The sequence below is a fragment of the Dermacentor silvarum genome, chromosome 9 (assembly GCF_013339745.2).
Source record: "Dermacentor silvarum isolate Dsil-2018 chromosome 9, BIME_Dsil_1.4, whole genome shotgun sequence".
In the NCBI taxonomy this organism is placed as follows: Eukaryota; Metazoa; Arthropoda; class Arachnida; order Ixodida; family Ixodidae; genus Dermacentor; species Dermacentor silvarum.
This window is the reverse complement of record NC_051162.1, coordinates 146,908,104-146,917,326: the sequence shown is the minus strand read 5'-3', so window position 1 is coordinate 146,917,326 and position 9,223 is coordinate 146,908,104.

Here is a 9,223-nt window from a genome sequence, read left to right as displayed (position 1 = left end):
ACTACTCGTCGTTCGCCATCCCCACGCCGTCGTTCCATCTCACCGATGAGACGCCGGCCAAGCCCTCTGCCTCAGGGAAACTAAGTGTCGCAGTTCCCAAGGCGAGAATTGCGTCCCCTTCGCTTTAGCCAAGGCCTCGAAATCACTCCTGCAACGTAATTGAGGTATACGTCGAAGGGATTCCAACATTCGCACTGGTCGATACGGGTGTAGCAATCTCGGTGTTATGCGCAGGACTTTGCCGGCGGATAGGGAAAGTAACGACGTCGGTTTACGGACTGTATTTGAGTACTGTGAGCGCACAGCCTGTCGAACCTTTGGGAGCCTGCACTGCACGTGTTGTAATCGCGGAATCTCTTCACGTCATTGAGTTCGTTGTCCTGCCGTCCTGCTCCCACGATGTCATTCTAGGCTGGGATTTCCTTTCGTCTAACAATGCCATCATTGACTGCGCCTGCGCCGAGGTAGAGTTGTCTTTTCCTTCCACTGCAGCCATGGACCAAGATCCTGTGACGCCTACAAAAATGCTTGTGGCCAAAGTTACCGATATCCCTCCTCAGTCCGCCGCTGTCGTCTCTGTATCTTGCGTATCTGTACATGACGCAACCGTCTTATTCAAGCCATGTGACTTGTTCGCCTGTCGTCGTTCCCTTCTGTTGCCCTTTGCCGTCATCGCCATCAGTGCTGGCCGTGGTTTGATGTGTGTGTGCAATGTGTTTTTCCTGCCGGTTACTTTGCATCGCGGAGAGTGCCTCGGTTACGCTCAAATTGTGGATTCTTCAATGCTCTTCGATGCTCCCCACGCTGCACATTCGACATCCCTCGCTGCGCTGGCCGTTGGAGTGCTTCCATCCGTCAATCTCCGGTGATTTGACAACCACAGAATGCGCACAACTTGTCAGCCTGCTACGCGAATTTACCGCCTCCTTCGACTGCCATCAACATTCTCTCGGCCGCACCACCACAGTGTCGCACAGCATTGACACCGGTTCGCACGCCTCACTCCGGCAGCGTCCTTACCGTGTCTCAGCTTCTGAACGCCGCGTCATCGACGAACAAGTGAGCGATATGCTTCGACGTGGCATGATTCAGCCGTCCCATAGCCCGTGGGCATCGCCTATTGTCCTCGTGAAAAAGAAAGATGGTTCTATTCGCTTCTGCGTTGATTACAGATGTCTTAACAAAATTACGCGCAAAGACGTATATCCCCTACCGTGCATAGACGATGCTCTTGACTGTTTGCAAGGTGCCGAGTTCTTTTCTTCTTTGGACTTGCGGTCTGGATATTGGCAAGTCTCCATGGCAGAGGCTGACCGCTCCAAAACCGCCTTCGTTACACCGGACGGATTATACGAATTTAATGTCATGCCATTCGGCCTATGTAATGCGCCCGCGTCGCTCGAGCGTATGATGGACAGTATCTTGCGCGGTCACTTCCTTCACCGACGTTCCGTCTGGGTGGGGGGCCCTGAAGCGCCCACCGACGCTACAACGCGGGGCACTTTAGTCGGCGCTCCCAACCGGCGCCTTGGCGCCGACTCTCAAGGAAGAAAACAAAGAAGCGCAGTGCGTGCTTGAAGCGCAAGCTCGGCATGCGCAGTGTTATTCCAGGAGCTTGAGACGCTCGTCGTCGCAGCCTCTGCTCGGCTTACCGCCTTCTGAGTAGGAACGACGGCACGGCTCATGCGCCGCCGTCACGTTAATTTCTACAAACCTTCCTGCACCATCGATACCATGCTACCCTACCAGCCTGATTCATCGGAATGTGTTCCTGTATCTCAAGCTGCGCAGCATGCTGAAGAATGCAGACAACTTGCCCGTTGCCTTACCACCGCAGATCAGACACAACGGAAGCTTCGTCGTGGTGGCTCTGACCCCCCAAGCTTCCCTTCCGATTCATTGGTTTGGCTGTGGGTTCCACCTTTAGCTCCCGGCCTTTCTTCTAAGCTGCTCCCAAAATATCATGGACCTTACCATGTAATTGCACAAACTTCCACCGTGAATTATGTCGTCGAGCCTGTGTCACTGTCTTCTGATCAGCGCCGTCGCAGTCGCGAAACTGTTCACGTAGATTGGCTCAAGCCCTTCTACGATCCCTCTATGTTACCGTATGTTTAGATCGCCAGGATGGCGTCTTTTTCTTCGGGGGACAAATGTAACGAAGAAGTGCCGGTTAGCCAGGTGCATCTCCGGTGTATGAAATACGACGAAGTGCCGGTCAGTCAGGCGTATCACCAGCGCTTTTACGCACGGGGCTTGTTCTGACTGCTCGCAGGGTTCTGACTGCCGCATCGAGTTCGACCTCTCAATCCTGTCAATAAACACCTTGACAATATATTTATTCATATGAGAGAAAAGGGCAATTAGTACTAGAGAAAAGAAAGGAGGACAGAAGACAAGGTAGATGCATTAGATACACCCAAGTAGATGCTGTCAGAATCTGAAATTAGAGCAAGTTTGTGTAGAAACCCTAAAGGTGGCATCGCCACCCATCTTTTGTTCTTGCGTCTCTTCTGGCTTAAAAAGTGCCCTCTCACTATGAGGATGCCTGACTGCCTGTTGCAGAAGCGTAATTTGTGATTACTGTTCAACTAAACACTTCTTTTTTTAGTAATATGTAGTGTCGAGGTTGTGTGCTGGTGGTCTGGGCGTCGGGCGCGAAATAGAGGCTCGCGCTCTTGTCTACACTGTTGGTGCGTCTTGAAAACGGGTAGCTGTCCTACGCTACCGGGGCGTCACATGGCGGTTAAGCTGGCCGACACCGTTATCCATATTTTCATGGTGACAGTTGTTTGCTTGGTGAGGAGTCAGACCAAGAGGTTGGAGGAACTAACAGGGTAGTTCACATTGGTAGGGCATAAATTAGTTTCCATATATTGTGACAGGCCGATGAAGACTTTTTAAGATTACTCTGAAGAAGACAACGACGCTCTTAACTTCGCGAGCTAATTACCATCTTGTCAGCCGCTACAGTTATTGTAAATATTCCGTAAATGTGTCGCGTGTCACCGACCTTGGGGTGTGCGGGTGTCATAAAAGATGAAGGTGAAGGATGCATGGCGACACAGCAAACAGATTTTTAATTATAACCCGATAAAAGCAAAACTCGCTCACGCTAAAGCACGGTGAATAAATACTAACACTTGTACAGACTTAGCAAACACTAAACGTGTTTCCACTCTCCGCCTACATTAGTCTGTGGCGTCTAATCCTCAAAAGACAGGCAACCCTGGCCGTCTGCGGTGCTACAAAGGAGAGTCGTCTTACTGCGCTCGTCGTCGCACGTATTTCCCAGTCTGAAGCTTGTTGGCTCTTCTTCCAAGAAGTCAGTGTTCTTGTGAATACTGCAATTGTTGTTGCCTTGCCGTCGTCCCGTCGCCTTGTTCCTCTTGGATGCCGGCATCTCGCACTTCGTCGGTGGCGTGGCATGGCATTGCCTAGGCACACCTGGATAGGCCTAACGTCAGGATGTGTCGCAACTTCTTCCGAGTGCCGACGTGGCATCCTGAGGACTGTCGACCATGCAGGTCGGCTGCAGAAGAGGGATCCTCTCTGGGGTGCCCGGTCCCGCCGTGAGAGGCTGCAGCCAGTCCAGGAGCCTCACTCGAACTTCGCCGAGGTCGACGGCCACACCTTGGACGGCCAACGTCATGGACTCAGCCGGACCCCCAAGTCTCCCGTCACCAGAGCGTAGCTGACGATGTGACCTTGCTGGCCCAGAGCCACGTCGATAATCCAGGGACAGCACCGTTCTTTCCTTGATTATAGCTTGGGTCACACGCCTTGAGGGCTCGTGCCATTCGGACTGCGCCGTGCTTCTCGTGCTCTTCCTTTTCGCGCCGCAGGCGGGCTCTTACATATGACAAAATGTATTTCTTACTTCTTTTGCCCCGTAACATTTTTGATGGAGGTAGCGGGCTCAAGAACAAGACGGCTTTACACAGCGGGTGCTTCTTGGCTGCATCTACAATGCCAGCTGAAGGCAAGGATGCTTTGGGCACATCGGCCCCCCATGCCAATCGTCATTCTGGCACAACCGCATGACCCAGGAAACTTTTTCGGCACTGACAACACTGATGTTGAAGCTTGGCTTCAACTGTAGGAGCGGGTGAGCGCAAGCAACCATTAGAACCAGACAGACCATCATGCTAGCTAATTTGATATTCTAACTCGAGGGAACGGCATGCATCTGGTTTGAGGCCCACAAGGAGGAACTTACCAACTGTAACATTTGTAAACAGAAGCTCATGAATTTGTGTGGCAAACCTGTCGGACATCAGTGCGTCGCCCAAAAAGACCTTGCTTCGCGTGTCCAGACATGCACTGAATCCTGTCTCGTACATTCAAGACATGCTCACTCTGTGTCACAAAGTGGATCTGAGGATGTCCGTAGCTGATAAAGTCGCGCATGTCATTAAGGGCATAGCAGGTGATGCCTTTCACTTCCTTGTGTTTAAGACTTCTATAGTACAAGCCATCATTACCAAATGCCGGCGGTTTCAAGAAGCCAAGAGCCGCTGCATTGCCCACCCATTTCCCAGCCTTTCCAACACTGCTGCTACATCCACCTGTGAAGACCTCCGCAGTCTGCCCACGCCCTATCGCTCTTATGACATCGTACACATCAGCCGGCGTGAAATCGAAGCCGCATTTCCTATCACAACCCCAACCCTTGACCCCGACAATTGCTAGGTGACCAGGGCCGGTATTTTGTAGCAATGCCTTTCAGGTAATAATGCCTTTTCGTGCTTATTGTGCTTTGTCAGTGGTCAGAGCGACGGTCCGCTCGCATTATCAACGGGATCAGCCGGTCGTGAGCGGTGGATGATAAGACTAGTATGGAATAAGTCATAAGGCATCACTACAAAATTGCGGCCCAGACTGTCGTGCACCAGGAATTGACCAACATTGGCTTGACCAACGTCTGCTCAATTAATTGGCCTGTCTACACTCCGTCCACTGCTATCACATGCATCCGAAACTTCCTGAATGCCCCTATGTGGTATCGCAACCCGGCCGAATGGCACACTCCAGTTGACAGGCTTATATGCATCACTTGTGGCCGTATCGGCCATATTTCATGTCACTGCCTCTCTTCATGGAATTCGACCTCTTGGCCCTATCTCCCATTCCATCGTCCGCATCATGCTGTTTCTTACTTCCCACTGCAAACGTAACCAGTAACTCCTGGCGACACTTCTCAACCCACCTGATCTAGCCGCTCTCCTTCACCACATCACCACTTCTCCCGATCGCCCCTATCTTGTCAATCACTGACACCTAGCTCCTTCAGGTGCATGATTTCAGAAAACTATCGGGTGCAGCACCTGGAGGTGATGCTGCTATACCGACCCAACGCCAAAATCCTCTTGTGACCCTGCCCACACATCGGAATCTCATCAAGGTGAATGTGGATAGTGTACCTGTTACGGCTCTGATTGGCAATGGCGCGCACATATCTGTGATGAAGGCTAAGCTTTGCAGTCGTCTCAAGGAAGACCTCACTCTTACCTGTTGCCTGTGCTCCGAGTCACCGACGGTGGAACACCAGCCGTTATTGGCATGCGTCCGGGTCGTGTGACAGTCGCCGAACATCATACTTCTGTTTTATTCTACATTCTAGAACACTGCCCTCATGACCTAATCCTCGGACTTGACTTTCTTTCAGCACATTCCACCTTGATAGACTGTTCTGCTGGTGTTGTGCAACTTGCTCTACCTGTTGCTATTAATCCTCCTGGTAGTGCTCCAATCCGGCTATGTTTCACGGAGCATATTCGCCTCCCTCACCTTGCCGTTGCCTACAGAGGTGTTTCACCCTTTCCGCCTATATCAGACGGTGACTACATCGTATCCCCTAATCTGGATGTCCTGCTCTCTCATAACGTCGCGTTTCCTCACACCGTCATTACCATTACGGACAACACGTCCTGTTTTTCGCTTGTGAGCTTTGGACTTTGTGCACAAGTTGCGCAATCACGCCGGCCCGATACTACCACATTTTGGCTTTAATTTCTGACAGCTCCTAGTGTGCAGCGCTTGCTTTGCCTCTTGCCCCTTCAGACTGGATTGCCGTAATGAAAATGATTGCTCCCGACCTTCTGCCCCAGCGTGCCCATGAACTACGTTGCCTCCTTGCCTCATACTGGGACATATTCGACTTTGGAGACTGTCCTCCAGGACAAACATCTGTTTTCAAGTATCGAATTAACACAGAGGATGCGCGCCTGATCCATCGGCGACCCTACTGCGTGTCGCCTACTGAGCGCGACATCATCTAACACGAAGTTGATAAGATGCTTTCTCGTAACATCACTGAACCTTCTTGCAGCCCATGGGCATCCCACCTGATGTACAAGTTAAGAAGGGGTGATATTGCATGGATTATTGGCACCTCAACAAGGTAACAACGAAGGACGTCTATTTGCTACCCCGCATTGATGATGCCCTTGATTGCCTCCCTGGAGGAGAATATTTTTTTATATAGACCTTCACTCCGGGTACTGGCAAATTTCTGTCGATGGCATGGAGCATGAAAACACGGCTTTTATTACTCCTGACGGCTTTTATCAGTTCAAAAGTGATGCCTTTCAGGTTATGTAATGTCCCGGCCACATTTGAACGAATGATGGATGCCCTCCTACACAGTTTCAAGGGGTCCATCTGCCTCTGCTACCTCGACGATGTGATTGTTTTTTTCTCCGAGTTTTGCGATACACCTTGAACGCTATCTGTTTTCCGTCAGGTGGGGCTGCAACTCAATTCATCCAAATGCCACTTCGGTCGTCGTAAAATTTCTGTGCTTGGACATCTCGTTGATTCTTTGGTGTACGCCCTGATCAAGATAAAATACGGGCAGTGAATGACTTTCCCACGCCAATGTGTGTCAAGGACGTTCGCAGCTTCTTGGGTCACTGCTCCTACTTGTGTTGTTTGTCCGAAATTTTGCGGACGTTGCATGCCCTCTTACTCAGCTCCTCAAGAAAGACGCTGCCTTCATTTGGGGCCGTGGGAAAGCTGGTGCTTTCACCCAGCTGATCCGGCTGCTTGCCTCCTCTCCCATTCTCGCTCACTTTGATGTGTCAGCTCCAACGGAAGCCCGTAGCGATGCCAGTGGCCACAGTATTGGAGCTATACTGGTCCAGCAACGAGGGCAAGAACGTGTTATTGCCCATGCCAGCCATCTTTCCCCTTACTGAGCACAAATATTCTATCACTGAATGCGAGCGTCTGGCTATCGTTTGGACAGTGGCTAAATTCCGCCCCTAATTGTATGGCTGGCAATTCACAGTCATCACTGACAACCACGCTCTGTGTTGGCTTTCTTCCCGAAAGATCCTTCTGGGCACCTTGGCTGATTGGCTCTGCACCTTCAAGAATCCAACTACTCAGTTGTATACAAGACCGGCTGGTTACATCAAGATGCGGACTGCTTGTCGTGCCATCCTGTCAACCCACCTGACGTTTCTGCAGCTGGCATGCCTGTTGCCACTCTGTTTTTAAGTGCTTTTCGCAATATCGGAGCAAAACAATGCTGGGATGCCTCCTTACAATACCTTATTCAACGGCTGACTTTGACGACGCCCGACCCTTCCCTTTCCATGTTTGAACTTCACCGCCCTAACATGCACCCTGACGACTCTGACCGACCACATCTGCGTCAGGGTACCGCATGTGGCAGAGTGTATAGTAGGGAGGGGGGCGAGGGGGCACGTTCAGCACCGTGTGCGCCTGACCGGGCCACTGTACCTTGAAAGCCATCTACGGCGGGACATAGTCCATCCTGCGCTGTTTTCGCGGCTTACTTACCGTTGATGGGAGCGGTGGGACAAAGGTAAGTTCGCTCGATGCTGCTGCCACGCTTACTCACTCCAGCGTTTTGACAGCGAGTTTTCGCGGTCATTGAGTGAGATGCGTTCATGTTTGCTAATGCGCGCGTGACACCGTGCTTGTTATTTTAGTTAGTATGCATATCTTTGCAAGGTTTATACAGCCGATAAAACTACTATTCTTACTTCGTATAGTTGTCTACTAATTTGCTATGGCAATCCATGCTTCACCTTTTGGGCAAAACTGCGACATTTCTAAAATTAGTGACAATGCGAAGTCAATCGCATTTAAAATGTGGCAGCGTTACTGTTTTCCCCCCTCCCAACTTTCCTTGTACATCATTTTTTACTTGCTTGTTTCCTTCTTCATGCAGATCCATCCCATAATGAACACATCACTTAACACAGTGAACCAATGTGCTTGGTTCGCAGTATGTTTTAATCGATTTGTACTTGTTCGAGTGCCTTGCCAACCGCTCTGTGCACATTTTCTCCCTATATGTTCTTGCAACTTAAGTCAATGTATATGTTCATCATTGCAGGGTGCAAGTACGGCAGCTGCACGTTGCTGTAGTGCCCGTGGTCTTTTTAGAAGAGCGTGCTCTGAGCGCAGGTAGCGCAGTGGTAGAAGACACTAAATATTACCACGACATGATTATGTGTTGGGCTGACTTACTGGCTTCGTGTTACGCAAAGCTCCCTCCTATTCTTGCCTTCCTCCATTGCCATAGAGTTCCTGCAAAAATTACTAGAGGGAACTGTGGCACTGCGATCGGTCAACTGCCATGGGAATTATGTAAGTTAGTCGTAATGAAAGGCTTCTCTATGCGGTTAGTATACGATTTGTCTAATCTACATGCTGGTTGCTTCAAACGTTCTTGCATGGTTATGTTTCTTCTTTCTAAAATTACAAGGACTCGCAGTTTTCTAAACAAAGCAAGGAAGTTAGTCTCTGTAAGCATGCATAATTGTTGTGAATCGGGGCACTTGTAATGCAATATGTTTTTGAACATGATCAGTTTGCAAAGTAGCCAAGTCATTTGAAGCCACGATGACAAAGTTCAGGCAAATTCATGCACTGACCATCATTCCCATGCTGAATGAACTGCCGTACTTGCAGGTCCTGTAGACATTAGTGCTAGACTTCCCTATGTCTGTAAGAAACTCATGCCCTTCTTGACAGCATATTGACAAGTAGGCCTAGAATTTCCAGAGGGGTATGTTCTCACCTATTGCATTCTCATATGTGCACTTTAATTAGGAGTGTGCAAATATTCTAACCTTTTGAATAACAGATTGAATGGTGTCCTATCATTTAGTCACTATTCATAAATGCGAATATTTTTTGAATACTTTTCAAATATTTCGAAATGCCAACTGGGCCAAAGTAAACA